Source organism: Sminthopsis crassicaudata, chromosome 2 (genome assembly GCF_048593235.1).
Source record: "Sminthopsis crassicaudata isolate SCR6 chromosome 2, ASM4859323v1, whole genome shotgun sequence".
Classification (NCBI taxonomy): Eukaryota; Metazoa; Chordata; class Mammalia; order Dasyuromorphia; family Dasyuridae; genus Sminthopsis; species Sminthopsis crassicaudata.
In genome coordinates this window covers 381,851,764-381,871,222 of record NC_133618.1, presented here as the reverse complement: position 1 = coordinate 381,871,222, position 19,459 = coordinate 381,851,764, and the positions used below count along the sequence as shown (strand labels likewise).

General features: G+C 34.2%; 1 long non-coding RNA gene across 1 annotated transcript in view; it reads right to left on the bottom strand.

Moving 5' to 3' along the window:
* Positions 1-621: 621 nt before the first annotated feature.
* The window catches only part of LOC141556715 (uncharacterized), a 116,220-nt gene continuing 97,382 nt past the window's right edge, over positions 622-19,459 (bottom strand). The window contains exons 4-5 of the long non-coding RNA XR_012486617.1: positions 1,712-1,756; positions 622-1,081 (exon numbers count right to left, since the gene is read on the bottom strand). This is a non-coding gene — a long non-coding RNA (uncharacterized LOC141556715). The remainder of the gene's footprint in view (positions 1,082-1,711; positions 1,757-19,459) is intronic.

Sequence of the window (19,459 nt, the reverse complement as noted above, 5' to 3'; positions counted from 1 at the left end):
GGGACAAGCAGGTCTTTGAAATCACCTGGGCCCCTGAAATCACAGCAACTTTTACATATATGTAAGACTATCTTTGACACTAAAAAAATGAAGGAAAATAAGAACATGAATTTCAAGGAACAACTCAGACTTCAGATGAGAAAATTTCTCTTTGGAAAGTAAAAATATGCTACAGGAGACTTTACTGCAAGTTAGGGGACTTGGATTCTAGCTCTATCTTTGACACTAACTTTTTATTTGACTTCAGGTAAACCATTTCCTTTCTCAAAACTTCTAGAAAATGGTAAGTAGGAAATAGGTTCTGATAGTCTATTTTAATCAAACTTAGACACCAAGGTGTTTTTTAAATAATATGATTAAGAGTTGCTTCGTCATTTTAAAAATGCCCTACCTTTTTTGCTTCCCAATAATATACAAGTATGTATACACACACACATAAACATTAATACACAGAGGCAACAAATATTTTTCCCTGCCAAATACATTTGTCTGAAAATCTTGAATCTTTATGCTCATTTACTAACCTTCCCTTTTCAAAACTTCAATTTTAAACCATGAAATCTCTTTATAATTTAATTTTAGTACATTGCTATTTTCACCAATGTATCAGTAACATGATCATCACAATAAAAAGATTTTATTGAGTGTTTCTCTGTACTTAATCCACACTAACTCTTTCTGCATCAGGAACATCAAGATACCCCAGGGTATATCTACTTTGTCAGCCTTAGACATTGCATGTAAAACAATTCTTTTAGATTTTGGATAACAAATAATGTGATGGAAAAGCCTTCAGTATCTTCTACTCACCCAGTTTTGTAGCTTTTGATTCATTCACCCCTGAGTCTTTGCTCCCATTCATCTCATTATATCTAGTCAAATGTCAAGTTTCGTTGATTCTACCTACACAGAATCTTTTGTAATTGTTTTCTTCTTCTTTCTCACACAGACACCACTTTAGTTCAAGACCATTTTACCTCTCATCTGGATCAGTGCAATGGTCTCTGAATTGGTCTCCTTGCCTCCAGATTCTCATCTGTCCAATCTCTTCTTTATATAGCTTCCAAAATGATTTGTTTTTCTGAAATTCAAGTTTAATCATGTCATTCCACTCAAGAATTGCAATGAATTTTTTTATCACATAATTTAAAGTACAAATTGCTATTATATTTAAAGCTTTTGTATCATAGCCCCAACTACCTTTTCAGAAATATATTATCTTCTTTCACTCACTCTATGTATAGTAAAATAAGCTTTCTTGCTATCCCTCACATATAAGACTTTATCTGCTACTTTCCAAGCCTTTTATTAAACTATCCAGTTTAATGTATTACCTTTTCAATTATATCTTTTCAAAGTTTAGATCAGGCACTACCATCAATAGTAGACACATTTTCTGGATCCATCCAGGTCTTAGTGCCTTCCCTAACTAATCGTCTGATACTTATTTTGTTTATATATATTATGGACTGGCCAAAGCGTCCAAGTTCTTAGGACATGTTCAAGTTTATCCTTCCTTATAGATTATTCAAAGCATATGAACATAGTTCCTGCTTATTTCTAAAACATGAAGGCTTGGAAAGCCTATTTCTGGCAATAGATAATTGAATGGTTGATATTGTGTGGTGAAAAAAAGTTTTCTGATTGGATAAGGAGACAGAAGGATTGATGAGTCATGAGTTGCTGAGCCAGAACTGAAGGATCTACCCACCTGGAAGCTGTTTTTTTTCTTTTTTTTTTTTTTTTTTCTTCTTTCCTAATAAGGAACAAAGACAAATTTTTATGACTTAGGCCTCTGAGCACATCAATTTTTTGTTTGTTTATTTTTTTTTCTTGTTTATTCATTTCTTATCTTCAATTAATGATTATTGAAAAAGGGAAGTATTCAAGGGACTGGGAGATACATTAGAAATCCATTAATACTCATAGTCCTATACTTCAAAGGAATTCCAGGAGGAGTCTATAGAAGGAGAAAAGGACTGCCAGGTGCAGGAGTTTTGAAGTATTGTTAGGTCTCATGTTTTCTAAACATATGCCTTTTTCTCATTGTATATTAAAGTTGAGATAAATATCCCTAAGAACTATTTTTTTGTGTAAAATAGAGTGTGATATCATGATGGTGGAAATGTTTTTGTCTTTGTCTTCTTAGCAAATCCCTAAAAGATAATAGAGTTCTACTAGTTGATTGATAGTAGCTCACTGAATGGGGGCTCTTCCCTTCACTCATATACCAATCATCCATGCTAACCATTTCATTTCCCTCTTAAATACTACTTAGTAATTTCTCTTTCAAAGTTGAATTATGTTTTGTTGGTGATTATTCTCTAATACTATTATTTCTCTTAAATAATGTCTTTGCTTTTTCTGTCTTCACCTATTTGACTAGTGAGTTTAATGTATTTCTTTAGCTAACTTTTTCTATGTGTATATGTATGTCTGTGTGTGCGTGTATATATGTATATGTATGAGAGACAGAGACAGAGACAGAGAGACAGAGAGAGGGGAGGAGGGAGGGAAGGAAGAAGGAAGGGAGGAAAGAGAGGGAGAATGTCAGAGAAACAGACAGAGACAGAGAGATAGGGAGAGGGAGAGAGACAGACAGAGTCAGACAGACAGAGGGACAGAGAGAAACACAGAGAGAGAAGAAGAAAGGGAGGGAAGGAGAGAAAGAATAATACTTTGACTTTTTTATAATAGTGAACTTCATGGGTAGTATACTGCTGCTCTTCCCTAAAACTTTTTCCTCTTTTTCTATGTTAGCATCTTTTTCTCACATATTGTATTAGGAGAAATAGAATATTATCTCCATGTTTTCCTCTTTTTTCTAATGTATTCTTTTCCCTTGTTTAAATTCTGATATTACAAATTAAAAACAACAATCTACACTCACATACTTTGTCATATTTAGCTTTCTTCATCATCATTTAAGACATTAAAGTTCAAAAGGAACATTTTATTCTTCCATTAGAACTCGTCTTCATAATTACATAGTCCTTCAATTTTTAAAAAAGTATATATATGGAGGCAGCTAGGTGGCGCAGTGGATAGAGCACCAGCCTTGAATTCAGGAGGACCCGAGTTCAAATATGGTCTCAGACACTTAACACTTCCTAGCTGTGTGACCTTGGGCAAGTCACTTAACCCCAGCCTTAGGGAGGGGGGAAAGTATATCTATATATATGTATATATATATATAACTTTTTAGGTTTTCTCTTGACTCTTGTATTTGAATTTCAAAGTTTGTAATCTATTCTCATCTTTACATCAGAAATTCCTATTCCATTATAGGTTCCCCTTCTCCCACTCCCCCCACCATGGGATTGTACTTAGTTTTGCAAGGTAAAGCCTTGATTGTATACATTTATCTTTTGGCTTTGGAATACCATATCTTAACAGTTCTTCTCATTTATGATTGTAATTATAAAATCTTTTGTAATCCTGTCTATGGTTGTTTGGCACATGAATGCTTTCCTTCTGGAGACTTGCTGTATTTTTTTTTCTTTGACTTGGAAGCACTGTTTTGTTTTTTATATTCCTGAGAGTTTTTATTTTGAAGTTTCTTTCAGGACTCAATCTGTGAATTCTTTTAAAGTTTTGTTTTGCTCTTTGCTTTAAACAAGTTTGCCTAATTTTCTGGATAAATGGTTTCTTAAAATTTAATATTCAGGATTTTTTTTTTGATGCATGGTTTTCATGTTGGATAGTGATGATCTTTCTCTCCTTGAATTATTTTCCATAGCAGTTTTTTTGATAATAGATTTATTAATTTCCTTAAAAAAAGTCTTGACTTTTTTCTAACATTTTCATAGAATTGTTAATATTTCTGTTTATTTTATTACATTATTCAGAGTCTTTTTCTTGGGTAATATTTACCACTTTCTATTTTAAATTATCAGTTGTCCTCCTCATTCTTAGTCCTTCACCTTTCCACTGATGTGGAAACAGATATTTCCCCTTCTACACAATCACACACTCTAACAAGACTAAGCATTCTTTGCTTCCTGCTATCATGATTATGGATGCCTGGCTAGATCCCTATCCAGAGTATAAACTCCACATGGAAAAGTCTGATCCCATTTTGTTTTTTATTTCCCTTACCCTCAGTCAGACACAAAATCATTTAAACTTTCTTTTTAGTGTGTACCGTGATGTCTTCTTCATCCTCTCTTCTTACACCCACTCTGTCCAACAGCTGTAGTACCCCCTCTTTTTTTCTATAGCTTCACTGATTCTTCCTCCAGTATGAGCTTATAATGTGGCTAAGACTGAGTTACTGCCATTGGGGAACCAGGTAAGTCCATCCACAATCAGATCCTGAAATATAAGCCTGTGAGATCATTTGAACTAGCTGACTCTCTTTCCACATTTCCAACCATGCACAAGGAGTTAAGAGTGTGAATATTGAGTTCTAACTATTTCAGTTTTCATGAGGCTTTCATCTTATGCACTGTTTCTATATTCTAATCTTGTATATTCATCTTTAGTTATGTTATATCTAATGGATATTTTCTGTTTTTTTTTTTGTTTGTTTGTTTGTTTGTTTTTTAGGTCAGAACAGTTTACAGGAAAAAAAAAAGAACCCAACAACAACATTTCACTCTTTCCTTCCGTCTTATTGGTTACAGGATCCAAAAATCACATTTCTTAATAAGATCAAAACTGAAGGAGATGAAGTCCCTTGCTCAGATCATCCAATTCATATTAGAACTGAGATTCAAATCCACTTTCTTTGTACTCAAATCCAATATTCTTCCCTCTCTATCAAGAGCTGATACAATATATTTCCTTTTAGATCTACTCATGCAAAATATTTATAGCACCTCTTTTTTAGTGGCAAAGAATTGGAAACTGAGAGGACACCTATCAGTTAAGGAATGGCTAAACAAACTGTGTCCTATGATTGTGAAGGAATACTATTATCCTATAATAAATGAAAAGAGGAATAATTTTAAGAAATAAACATGAGATTATATATGAATTGAAGCAAAATGAAGTAACTAAAACCAGGAAAACATTGTGTACAGTGAGAGCAATATTGTAAAGGTGACCAACTGTGGAAGACTTAGCTGCTTGAATTAAGACACTGATTCAAGACAATCCAAAGACTCATGATAAAAAATAATGCTATCCATGTCCAGAAAGAACTGATGAATTCTGAGTGCAAAATGAAGCATACTTTTAATAAACTTTCTTTATATGTCTTAATTGTGTGTATGTTTTACAACATGGCTGACATGGAAATATATTTTGTGCAACTTAAAGAAATGTTTTTTAATCTATGGTTTTCAGGATGAATAGTAATAATCTTTCTTTCCTAGACCTATTTTCCATATCAGTTTTTTGATAATAGATTCATTAATTTACTTCTTTTTAAAAAACTTTTTAATTTTCTTCTAACATTTTCATGGAATTATTGATATTTCTGTTTAGTTTGCTATATTATTCAAAGGGTCCTTTTCTTGGGTAACATTTACCACTTTCTGTTCTAAATTATCAATTTTATGATTGATAGATATATTGCTTGCCTTATCAAAGCTTAATGGAGGGGAGGAAGAGAAAATTTTGAGTTCAAAATTTTATAAAATGAATATTAGATTTTTGAATGCAATGGGAAATATTTAACAAAACCCAGAAATGTATATAATTACATTTCAGATTTTCTGGCATGATTTTCCATTGCACTAAGAGATTTAAATGCCTTTTTATGCTACTTACTGAGGGTCCTCATAAACACTTGTAATACAGTCTTAGCAAATTAAGCATCTCCCTTTAGTTCACTGTGGCAGAGGCTTTTCAATAGGAGGACAATTAATATTTCCATACTGTTAAAATTTTACCCACTTTGTTATCACATCTGAAAAAATTCTTTCTCTTAGAAAATCTCTGACTTGAATATCCTACTGCATGGATTATGAGAAGGCAGTACTTTGACCAGTCACTTAGTAGAATAGTTTACAGCATATTGTAATGGAATGAGCACCAAACTAGCAGTCAATTTTATTTCCATTCCTATACAGAGCCACTAACAAGCTGTGTCACCTTGGGCACATCTCTCTGAGATTTATTCTTCACAAATAAGAGGAGAGAGAAACTTGCCTATCTCTTAAGATCCTTAGAGATAGTCTATGGTCTAAGATTTGAACACTGTTTTCAGCTTATAAATTCCATTTTTTTATGATTCAAATATCTTTTTCATTTTTAACATTCTGTAATTCTTCATAATAAGTGGGCAGATGTTCTGGAAATAGAAGGCAGAGGTGACAGATGTGATTCCCATGAGGGATACAATCTGGTCTCCTACATGGACTGAGGGTCCTGATTTAAAACCCATACCTTCTAGAAATTTTCACAACCTTGGGTTGAGTATGTTTTTTTTTCTCCTGGTTGCTGCTTGTTGGTTGGCCCACCTCCAATCCTGCCCAGATAGCTGTGTGAGCCAAATGATCTTGGCAAGTGGAAGTGTTTGCTTTAGGAGTGCCAAATCCCTTTTGAGCTTGATTATCATGTCAACCCCTGGGCATCAGATGGCCTAAGCTTCTCAATGAGACGGTGGATGAGCAGGAAAAGCTGATCTCAGGACTGTACATATCTTTCTTGATGTGCCATTCAGTGCATTGCCATATGCTATTGTGTCACAAAAAGGTACATTTTTTGAACTTCCCATAGTATGACCAAATTATGATCATTCCAAATAAACTTGAAAACTGGGGACAGTATCTAAAGGAAATAAAAACAATTATATCTATGTTTCCCTAATGTATAATCTTATATCAGTCTAGCAACAAGTGGTTTGCCATCTGTCTCCTCTTCTAATAGTTATCTCTGGTAGTCCTGCTTGCATTTTGGATGTTTCTGGGCCAGTCTCATTCATAAAAAAGACCTTAGAAAATACATAATATAAAGCCCACTATATTGAATAATGTCTTAGATAGAACTGATGGAATGTAAGTTCCCAGAGAACAATGACTTCTTCTGTTTTGTCTTTGCAGATCTACAGCTTATCACTGTATCTAGTATATGATAGGGATTTGGTTGTTGTTTGAATGTTAATTGTTTTTAAAAGTATAGAATATTTTGTACACTGAAAATATCTTTTTGTGTATATGAATTTTGGATTATTTAATAGAAGAATAGTCATAAGATGATTTTTAGAATGAGAAGAAACTTTAAAATCATAATACCTAGCATGTAAGAGCTGGAATATATGATTTTGGAATACAATATTAAACCTGGAAAAATCTAAGAAATCATTTAGTCCAGCTGCTTTATTTACCAGATGAGAAAAGTGAGACCCAGAGAGGTGGAATTGCTTTCCCAATGTCTCACAGCAAACTGATGGTAGCATTGAGACTTCAGAGTTAAGAATCTCTTGATTCTTGGGTTAGTGCTTTCCCCAGTATATCACTGTTGAAGAATGTGTCCTGTTTATTTTAGGACCATCTTCTGTAGTATAGTCTCTGTGGTCTTTTGTCTGATTGATTTCCTTTGGATTGATTTTGCCTGCCTAGAATCAGCTTTGCACTCAAGTGCTAAGATTGTTTCTGTAGCCAAACAAAAATTAAGGTTTACCAAAAAACTCCCTACCTACTTATATAAGATGGTTCTCTGGAAACAATCTCTTGTTACAATAAATCTAGCACTTCAAGTTGGAAAGGAACTTGTAGAATTTAATATTATATGCTGTTCTCAATCAATTTAAATGTATGTTCTCTTTTTAGAAAACCATTCTTGGACCATTACAGGTCACACTGCTATCTAAATATATTTAGTTGAGTTGTTTGTCCCCTAGAACCAGCATTAACAACTATGGCTCAGTATTTGGACATAGATAAACCCTTACTGAACACCTCAGAGACAGAGAGAGACAGAGACAGAGAGAGAAAGAGAGTGACACACACAGATATACACAGAGAGATAGAGAGATGGACAGATAAAGACAGAAAGAGGTAAAAGGTTGGATTTCAGAGGTGCCTTGGCTAACTTTGAAGATAGAAGTGTTAGGTATAGTATAATAAGTAAGTCTTAATAGAACATAGATACAGATAAGAAACAAAGAATTAGAAAAGTGACCCAACAAATCAGCTAGTTTGGCTGAGTTCTCTCAATGAAGTGTTAATCAAATGCAATGTAGATCAGCCTAGCTTACCAGAGGATGAAAGCATCTCATCAACATAAACTCTACATTAATCAAGGAACTATGAGATAGAAAGAGGATACCAAAGATTTTCAGAGTTGTGAGTTCACCAGGGCACATGGGTTCTTCTCCTTCATTTGCTTCCTTATAAAGTTTCTGTTAATATGTGAGGATTTTGTGAGGATTGTGACATATTTATTATTTATGGTTTGCTTTGACTTATGAGAAATTGTAATATTACTTCTTTTACCTTATTGATTAATTACCTTAATAATAATTACCATTTTAAAGATCAATAGTTAATTAATATGCCACTATTGTGATTGACTAGTCATATTAACAAATTAAATTGAGAGATTGAGAGCTGGAGTGGTGACTCTTTCATGATAGAATTACTTCTAGGACTTTATATTCGAGTGTAACCAAATGATATTAATACTTTGGGAATCTAGATCTGCTGATGTGAGGGCAGATTGGAGTAAATTAGATAAACTAGAGGATGAATAGGTATCCTCCCCAAATCCATGTGATAATCATGAATTCTTACATTGTGGGTGATCGTCCAATATATCAGTTACATCTTTACTGAATTAGTAGCTCAGTGGGTATAGGAAAACTCTTTGTTAAACTCCTTACTTGCTTCAGTGATTAGCATAGTAGTCTGCACTTTGTATCTACTTAAAAAATGCTTTGTGAATGCCTACTGGATGGAAAGTACCCAGATTCACTGCCTATTAGACCCATTTGGATTTAGTCACTACAGGGACTACAGATAGGAGTTTGAACGGAATATGTTCTATCCATTTATTTCTATTGAAGATAAAAATAAATTAGATTAAGGTTAATAATGGCTTCATTGCAGTAGGTTTTGAGAGTTACCTCACTAAGTAAGGATCATTCTTGATGGCTTAGGAAAACTAGCCATTTACACACTGCTTCACTTTGTAATTTGGATATGAGAATTTGTAGAAAATTTTGAACTATAAAGTTATTTTTTAAAATGTATTATTGCTGCAAAAATATCATACCTACCTGAGCTCAGGTTTATGCTTCTTTACGCTTTAGGACCAAGTGGTAGGATCCATTTAAGAGAAAGCAAGGATATGAATTCTAAGTTTCATACTATATAACTAAAAAAATTCTGACCGAAACAATATTGGATCTCATGTAATTTGGATGCTGCCAATTTTTAATAGTAATGTGTACTATCTTTATCAATATGCAGATATGTTTTAGTGGTAATGTTGGATTATGGGCTATCTTGAAGAACCAGTTGTGGGGATCACTAGAATTGTTATTGTTATTTGTTCTCAAAGACAACCATGACATCAGGGAGGCAATGTCATGACATGCAAGTGAATTGGATTTGGATGAGGGAGGACTGTGCAAGGTCACTGTTTCCGTGATCATATCTAATTATACTCAAAGTACTAATGCTTTTGTGTCATTGGTGATCACTAATAAGGAAAGTAGAAGAGAGGAATTGCTGAAAAGTTTTCTATTTTAGAGATAAAGTTAATGAAGAGATTGTTTTTTGCATTGTTCTTGGGTGATAAATGGTAGTACGACACAGTGAATAGAACATTGGATTATGTCAAGAAGATATGGATTCAAATCAAGTATCAGGTACTTGTTAGATGTACAAAACTGGAAAATTAATTTAGTTTCTCTAGGTTTTTTGCTCCTTCATCCATGAAACAAAAGGGCTGGATTCAATGACCTCCCTTCCAGTTCTAAATCTACATTGCTTTATCTGTGCACTCAGCAGAAAAGCATAACTTCCAAGAATAAAAGAAGTTATTATATATATTATAAACTGAATACTTTGTTATTTATCAAAGCTATCAATAGGAATTCTCTCAATGGGGAAAACTTGGATTGGATTGGTGAATGAGTAGATGATTATTGCAGCTTCGATGTAGAGGACACTCTGACCAGAGTTGCAGTCATACTGTGAGAATGGACAACTCATTCACATGAGTGTTTGACCTTTTCCTGCTGCTATGGAAAATTAGGCTGAGAAGAGGGGCACTATTGATGAAAGATGCTGGCTGTAGTGCCTGAGACTACTTGTACCAAATGATAGAATTGAGTGGAAAACTGCATGATTTTCAAGCACAGCAGGTACTGGGGAAGGAATAACACTTCACCTCTAGATAGTTATACATTAGGGCAAAGTCCCATTTTCTCAGCATCTCATTTATTGATTCATTATTCATGATTTCTCAGCACTTTGTCAAGACTAACTTTGGACCATTCACATTTGAATACATACATATTTGTATGCACAGTTACAAATCCCCAGTCCCCATTATGTCATTTTTTAAACTTCTTGTTCCTGGTGTCTAGTACAAGACCTTTACATATAGCCAATGATCAATAATGGTTATTGTTTAATTTGTTTGTACTTAATTTGTGAAACATGTCATGTAAGTATGGGGATAGAAAAATATTCTATGATCTTTGCCATTAATGAATTGTTACTGTAGGAGGAGGAGATGAGATGTTACTAAATAATTAGAAGAGTTCAAAGTTATGAAATTATATAGGGAAGAAAACACTTTGAAATTATCTGGTCATATAAACAACTTTCCTCAGAAAGAATAGCTTATCCTCATCTTTTCCTGACTTGTTCAAAGGGTATAGTCACAGGTGCTTGGGATTTCCTGTACCTAGAAAATCATAAATTGCATCTTCCCACCCCCCAAAAGCATTCCCTATACATATGTGAAATGTGATTGATTTTTATAAATTCAAAAGCATATTTATATGCTTACAGAAGGAAAGATCAGAGAATTCATGATAAAGGCGGTATTTGAAATGAGTCTTATTCACATGAAAGGCAGCTTGCATAATGGATAGAAAATAACTTTTCTTTTCAGCTTTTCCCCTTAGATTGTAAACTTATGAACATAGTAATCTAGTGTATGATAATGCAATGCTCCAAGTTTTGGGATAAAACCTCATGTTTTTTATTAAAACTTTTTTATTTTCAAAACATATGCATGGATAATTTTTTCAGCAGTGACTCTTGCATAGCCTTGTGTTTTAGATTTTCCCCTCCTTCACCCCAACCCTCCCCAGATGGCAAGCAATCGAATATATGTTATACATGTTTGGATATATGTTAAATCCAATGTCTGTAAACATATTTATACCAATCTCTTGCTGCATAAGAAAAATCAGATCAAAAAGAAAAGAAATCGAGTAAGAAAGCAAAATGCAAGCAAACAACAACAAAAATAGTGAGAATGTTATGTTGTGATTCACACTCAGTTCCTAGAGTCCTCTCTCTGGGTGTAGATGGCTCTCTTCATCACAAGATCATTGGAACTAGCATCAATCATCTCATTGTTGGAAAGAGTCACATTCATAAGAATTGATCATTGTATAGTATTGATGTTGCCATGTACAATGATCTCCTAGTTCTGCTTATTTCACTTAGCATCAGTTCATGTAAATCTCTCCAGACCTTTCTAAAATCATGATCCTGATTGTTTCTTACAGAACAATAATATTCCATAACATTCATATACCATAATTTATTCAGCCATTCTCCAATTGAGGGGCATCCACTCATTTTCCAGTTTCTTCCCACTACAAGAGGGCTGCCACAAACATTTTTGCACATGTGGGTCCCTTTCCTTCCTTTAAGAACACTAATGGATCAAAGGGTATGCACAGTTTGATAACTTTTTGAGCGTAGTTCCAAATTGCTGTCCAGAATGGTTGGATCCATTCATAGTTCCATCAACAATGTATTAGTGTCCCAGTTTTCCCACATCTCCAAAATTCATCATTATCTTTTCCTGTCACCTTAGCCAGTCTGAGAGGTGTGTAGTGGTGTCTCAGTGTTGTAAGATCTCATTTTTTGACAAAAGCTGCTTGGTAATACTAGAAAACAACTTGACAAAAAACAGGGTTAGATCAACATGCCAACAGCCTTATATTTTTCCCTATGAAATTTGAAATAAAATTTCTTAGCTTTCTCAGAATGCAGGGAAGAGAAACCATGGGAAACTTGAGGAAGGAAAAGAAAGTTTTGACAAAGATGCTGTAGAGAGTAGGATGGTTATAGAAGATAACCTGTCCCGTTTCCTGTATCAATAGAGTAAAATTTCTTGATTCATTCATATCTTTACTGAACTGAAATACTTGAATTATACCAACTATATCTGTAGATAAGTCTCTGTATTACTATCTTCAAAATAAAAATCTAAACTCCATGGCCTGACATTTAAGTTCTCCCGCAATCATATGATATGGAATGTATATCTTGTGAAATATAAACTATATACATTTATAGGAGCCCCAACCCTTAAGGGAATAGAATCAACAACATTGGCAATTAAGGGCATAATTCAAGGAAGAAGATATAGAGAAATACTGTTTTGAGACCAAGTCACCAGGTAACCAAATCCAGAAGGTAAGGTGGAGTTCAGAGCAGTGATTCAAACCTTGTCAGGATAATCAGGTAATGCTGTGGAAAGGAGAGAGTGATACAAGGTCTCAGTGAATGAGTTCATTTCATACACGTATCAGACTATGTTTCATTTTATGGCAGGAGCAGAGTAACAATGCCCCATCCTCATTCAGCTGCATCTGTGCTATAGTAGGTCCAAACAGCACCCACTCATTTGTCACTTAGCACAAATTGCTTTCTATTGTTAGTAATTACTATGTCTGTTGTGTTTCTCCAAATGTTAATGCCCTGCAACTTCTGACTTCAAAGGATCCACAACCTCTAGCCCAGGAGAATAGAGTAGAGCTTAGAGATGTGCTGCTTCTGACTTGGCTATAGAGCATCATTACTAATCAGTCCTATCCTATAGCATGTATCCAAGACCTCCAGACACTCACAGCCTAGACCACTGCTAGATTCTTTTCAGGGACACACATTACTCCCCAAACACAAATTAGAAACATAGGGAAAGTCACCTGAGAAATCAGATTCCCTCATGATTATACTTTTTGGACTTAGAGCTCACAATATGAAGCTACATAAGAGCTACAATATGAAGACCAGGATACAATAATGGTCCAGATGGTTGAACTTATCTTCCTTGGAAAGTGTGGATACAGATAATCTCAGAAAAAAAGACAGGATGGTACCTTCACCATCATTAGTAGAAAGCTCTGCTGCCTGACTGGCCCACAGCTCAATAGTTCTATCAACTTCAATTATTATGGTAACATCAATTAAAGTTCTTGAGGCAAAGATTGTATCATAACTTTTGTTTCCCCAGTACCTACCACAAGGTGTTTCACAGTTCAGAACATAGGGTCATCTTATCACTGGACTGAAGCAGTAGCAGGATTCTGCACCCTCCTGGATATCTAAGCAGCCTTTTAAAAGTACTACACTATTTATCTCTTGGCATAAGAAAGGGGCTAGAAAACGTATCTTAAAAACTGTCTCTCTTACTCAGCCATAGCTTACTTGCCACAGTAGGCAGGGATCTTGTCTTGTGGTTGAAACACATGAAATTGTATCAAAACTGAAGTGAAGATGATTTTACTCAACATTGGTACATGGGTATAGGCTTATGGAAAACACAAAATCCAGTACACTTGAAAGACAAGCAGGTCTTGTTGTGAGAGAACTCAACAGGTATCACATTCAAATAACAGCTTTAAGTGAAATAAGTCTGACAATGAAGCCTATGGGATATGAATTTTTTCTAGATCAATCACAGTAATGAGGAATTTCATGAAGCTGGCATAGGTTTTGCAATCAAAACTAATCTAGGCAACAAACTTGTGTCTTCCAAAAGAAGTGAATGACAGACACATGGCAATATTGGCCACTTGTAAGAATTTGCCATGCTACCATCATCAGTATATATGTTCCCCCTATAACAAACTCTGATGAGGTCAAAGAAAAATTTTATTCCTCATTATCAATGTGCCAAAAGAGGACAAATGTATAATTTTGAGTGACTTTACTGTCAAAATGGACACAGATTGTTGGACAAGGTAGGGAGTTATTGGGAGGAATGGAGTCAGAAACAGCAACAGCAATGACTATTTACTACTGAAGACTTTTGCTTCTCATCACCAGCAGTCTTCTATTTGCTTAATGCAATAAAATTTCATAGATGCAACTTCAAAACAAACAATGGCATTTAATAGACTTTGTCATTGTAAGATGAGACAGGCAGATTGTGAGAGTGATGTGTGAAACAGAGTGCTGGACTGATAATAGACTTATCCTCTCCAAACTAAATATTCACATTCAATAAGAAGCCCCAAGGCAAGATGACTATTAAAAGACTTAATATCAATGGATTAGAGAATTTCCCTGAGAGGGAACAGTTTATTGTTAACTACAGAAAAGCTGAGACAACATGTGGTAGGCAATGGTGGAGCAGAAAAAGAGTGAGTATTTTTCAGAATATATAGACTTGCATCTTCTCATCTGGGCCAGAATATTTTCAAACATTAAGATTAAGTTGATGGAAATAATGTAAAATTCAGAAGCTGCTAAGCAAAAAGTAAGAAATCAACAGGAATTACCATCAGGATATTTCATCTGTATTTAAAATACAACAATAGTCAATGACTATAATAATGTAGTGTTTGATAAACCCAAAGACCCCAGCTTCCAGGATAACAACTCACTATTTGACAAAAATTGCTGGGAAAATTGGAAAACAATATGGCAGAAATTGGGTATTGAACAACACCTAACACCTTATATAACAATAAAGTTGAAATGGGTTCATAATTTAGACAAAAGAATTATACTATAAGCAAATTAGGAGAACAAAAGATAGTTTGCCTCTCAGATCAGTGGATAAGGAAGGAATTTATGACCAAAGAAGAACTAGAATACATATGGAAATTTTGTCTATATTAAATTAAAAGTTTTTATACAACAAAACTAATGCAGACAAGATTAAAAGGGAAACAGAAAACTGGGAAGAAACTTTTATATCCAAAAGTTCTGATGAAAGGCCTCATTTCCAAAATGAGAATTGACTCAATTTTATAAGAATACAAAATATTTTCCAATTGATAGAAGGTTAAAGGATATGAACAGAAAGGTAATATCAGATAAAAAAAGAACAAAAGAACAGCAGACAAAATTTTAAGATAAAAAACTAAAACAATTTATAGTCATATAAAAATGTTCTAAATCACTATTGATCAGAGAAATTCAAATTAAGACAACTCTGAGGTAGCTCTATACACCCTTAGATTGGCTAAGATGACAGGAAAAGATAATCATAAATGTTGGCGGGAATGTGGGAAAACTGGGACATTAATACATTGTTAGTGGAGTTGTGAACTGATCTAACCATTCTGGAGAGCAATTTGAAACTATGCCCAAAGGGCTATCAAACTATGCATACCCTTTGATCCAGAAGCATTTGGACCATAAAAAGGGGATCATAAAGAGATCATAAAAGGGAAAAAGACCCATGTGTGCAAAAATTTTGTAGCAATCCTTTTTGTAGTGACAAGAAACTAGAAATTGAGTCAGTGCCCATCAACTGAGGAATGGTTAAGTAAATTATATTATATGAATGTCATGGAATATTATTGTTCTATAAAAAAATGATTAGCAGGCTAATTTTAAAAAGTCTTGGACTTACCTGAACTTATGCTAATTGAATAGAATCAAGAGACCACAAGAAACAACAAGATTATGTGGTGATCAATTTTGATGGATGTGGTTCTCTTCAACAATGAAGTGATTCAGGCCAATTCTAATAGGCTTGTGATGGAAAGAGTCATGTGCATCCAAAAATAGGACCGGGGGGTCTGACTGTGGCTCAGAATTTGGCATTTTCATCTTCTTTATTGTTTGTTGATTTTTGTTTTCTTTCTCATTTTTTTCCCTTTTTGATCTGATATTTTTTTGAGCAGCATGATTGTGGAAATATGTATAGAAGAATTGCACATATTAAAATATAATGGATTACTTGTCTAGGGGAGGGAGAAAAATTTGGAGTACAAGGTTTTGCAAAAGTAAGTATTGAAAATTATCTTTGCATATATTTTGAAAATAAAAACCTATTTCTTAAAAAAGTAAAGTTCAAGCAAAACATAGATGCAGTATTCTTGGCTCAGTATGAAGGCAGATAAAATTCAATTTTATGCTGATAGTATGAAGATATTTAAAGTCTCCCTGAAAAACTTTGCAATCAATTGTGAAACATGGAAGATACTGGCACAGAACTGGCCAGAATGGCAAGCCCTCATCAAAGAAGGTGCTATATTCTGAACAAAGCAAAATTATAGTAGTTCAAAAGAAACACGAAATGTCCAAATTTAGAGACACCTTCACTCCAAATGCTCATATGGTCTATTTGTGTTCAACCTATGGTAGAGCCTTCAGAGCTTGCATAGTTATAATCAGCCCCAGTTATATACACTATACCTTGATCCCAATATATAGTAATGTCATTTTGGTCCTCTTCAAGAATGAAGGACACCAACCAACCCACCAACCTGTAACATTTCAATACTTTAATTATCCACGTCTTTTTGGTGCAGATTGCAGAGTATATGGCTTAATCAATCACATTAACTTTCAATCATATGGTTTAACCTTAATATAGTATGATGAAATTTTATACAATACATACACAGACACACACATATGTGTGTGTGTGTGTGTGTGTATAATTCCTTCAATTTCTCTTTTATGACAGTATCTAGTCCTTTCCCCATTCTGATTGTGCTTATCTTAATCTGTTCCTTTTTGAAACCTTATCTAAAATGTGGTGCCCAGAATTGGACATAATCTTTTAGATATGGCCTGCATGACTTTCACAGAATTACCAAATTGAAACCAAAAGGACCTCAGAGGCCATCTAGTCTATCCTATATTTGAATAAGAACCTCTTTTTCCTCATTATAATATAACTAAGTAATCCTCTCACTTTGCCTGAAGACTCCTTTCCAAGGTAGCCATTTCCATTCTTGAATAATCTAATTATTGGGAAACTTTATTTAAATCAGGCTTAAATTTGACTCTTTGCAATTTCCACATATTATTTCTAGTTCTGCTGCCTGAAGGCAAGCAAAACATGTCTTGTTCTGGAAACTATATCTCTAAATTAGTTTACACTAGCTTTTCTGATTATGCTGTAATCTGTCTCTGATGAGGGATAGTCTCTATGGAAGCTAGGTTAGTCTACATTTTGTTGTTGTTATTATTGTTTTCAGTTGGTTTAATATGAAATTTGATAAATAATGTCAATCTTAGAAACAAATTTTGGAATTAATGAAGAAAATTAGAAATGAACAAGGCTCATAGTGAAGTAGAACCCTCTCCCCACATTTACACACATCCCAAGAAATATTGAAGAATTTGGATTCATAATAATGTGAATTCGTGTCCTGACTCTGTAATTTATGATATCTGTAACCCCTGGAAAGTTATTTTTCCTCCTCTGTATCTCCATTTTCTTATATATAAGCTGCAGGGTGAGGGTTAAATGATCTCTAAGATCTTCTAGAAAACTTTTGATTATAGGTTTCCAAGAAGGAAAGAATTAGAATCTCAAGAATTAGAAGGAACTTCAGAGGTCATTTAGTCCAACCCCTTGTACAATACAATACTATTTTAATCCATGAAATATGCAACAAATACTCATCCAGCCTCTACTTAAAATATCCAGAAAATGGAAATATTCTTTCATAAGGCATCTTATTTTGAAATAGTTCTAATTGTTAATCTAATACCTAGTTCCTGCCCATGAATTTTTGGAAGGTGAGAATGGTCACAAGTATTCTGGACATTATATCTAACAGAATGTTGTGTATGTGAGCACTGAAAATTAATATTTATTATCAACAATGAAATGCATGATTTCCCCAACTTCAGCAATCTTGGCAGGTCTGTGAAGAACAGGAGTTCTTCAACAATTTATAAAAAATGATTAATGAAAAGAGATGAGTTGGTTCTATGGTGACAAGACAGTCAGCCAGAGTGCTGTACTCTTGACATAACCACTGTTACTCTTGCACTGGTAAAAGAAATTGAGAAAGGACTCTAGCAATTACATTGGCTTACTAATATAAAGTTATTGACAAGAGCATCACAGAATATATAGACATGAATGGATTGCAATTCTTATTACTTGATGAAACTCTCAAATTGATGAGTTCAAAATATTTGATTATAGTCACTTTTCTTTCTGTGTATGCTTATGTGTATGTGTATATGACTGTGCACTCCCAAATGTTGAATTATGTTTTATGTCTCTTTGTGTCCCTTCACCTTCTCTATATCTGCCATATAATAGTAGGACTATGATACATATGTATTACCTTTTGGAGGGGACAATATAGAATAGTAGATTGGTTAAGCTAGCTTTTCTGACTGCTCTATTTGCAAGTGTTGTTCGCTTGGACTATAAGTTACATAGAAGTTGCTGATATGTAGTTCTTTAGTCATTGGATCTAGTCATTCCATTTTAGTTTTGGTCCCCCAAAATGGAGAGCTAATTGATAACAATTATTGCCTGATTTCCTATTTTTGGAATAGTAAATATACCTACAGTATGGTATGAAAATCTGCATTTATTTACTTAAAAATTCACCCAGCCACTTCTCTCTGCTCCTTAATTTCCTCATGTTTAACATGAGGAAATTATATTAGATGATCTCCAAGTTCCCTTATAACTCTTAACAGTCTATATTCTGGGAATCTAAAGCTCCTTCCAGCTCCAATAATCTTTACGTCCTTTAAGATTTGTATGTAGGAAATAACACAATATCAGGCATGTACAGTGGCAGAGATTTTTCTGTGTGTGAATCATTAGAAATACTGATGGGGTACATAAAATATACATAGGTGGGAATATAGTAGGAAGAAAGACTTTCCATTGGAATTCAGGCATCCCCAAATATACCAATATCTCCCAGTGCCTCTATGCCTATTTGATTGTAATAGAAGATGGGGAAGGGCAAAACTTACTAAAAACAGTTTTCCCTCCACTTGTTTTCTTAGAGTATGCAAAAATCTCTTGTGTATCTTCCTCCTCCCCTTTTATGGATTAGCTCCTTATGTTTTTATAGCTCACACTATATGTATCTACTGCATTGCCATATTGTGGCCTCAGACATTTTTTATGTTTCTCAACCATAGCCCCCTTGAGAAAGCTGCTTAGTGTAAGAGACAATGAACTCAGTACATCATCAATGGAATGCTTTGTACTAAAGTGGGCAAACTTCTGGTCTTAAACATTGTCATCCTTCACCTTAACAAGCACTCTCCCTTCCCATTCCTGCGGGGGGAAAAAAAAGCACTATTAGTTTCTATGGCTTGTTAGGTCTATCATCTTTTTAATTAATAGTGTTTTTACGAAG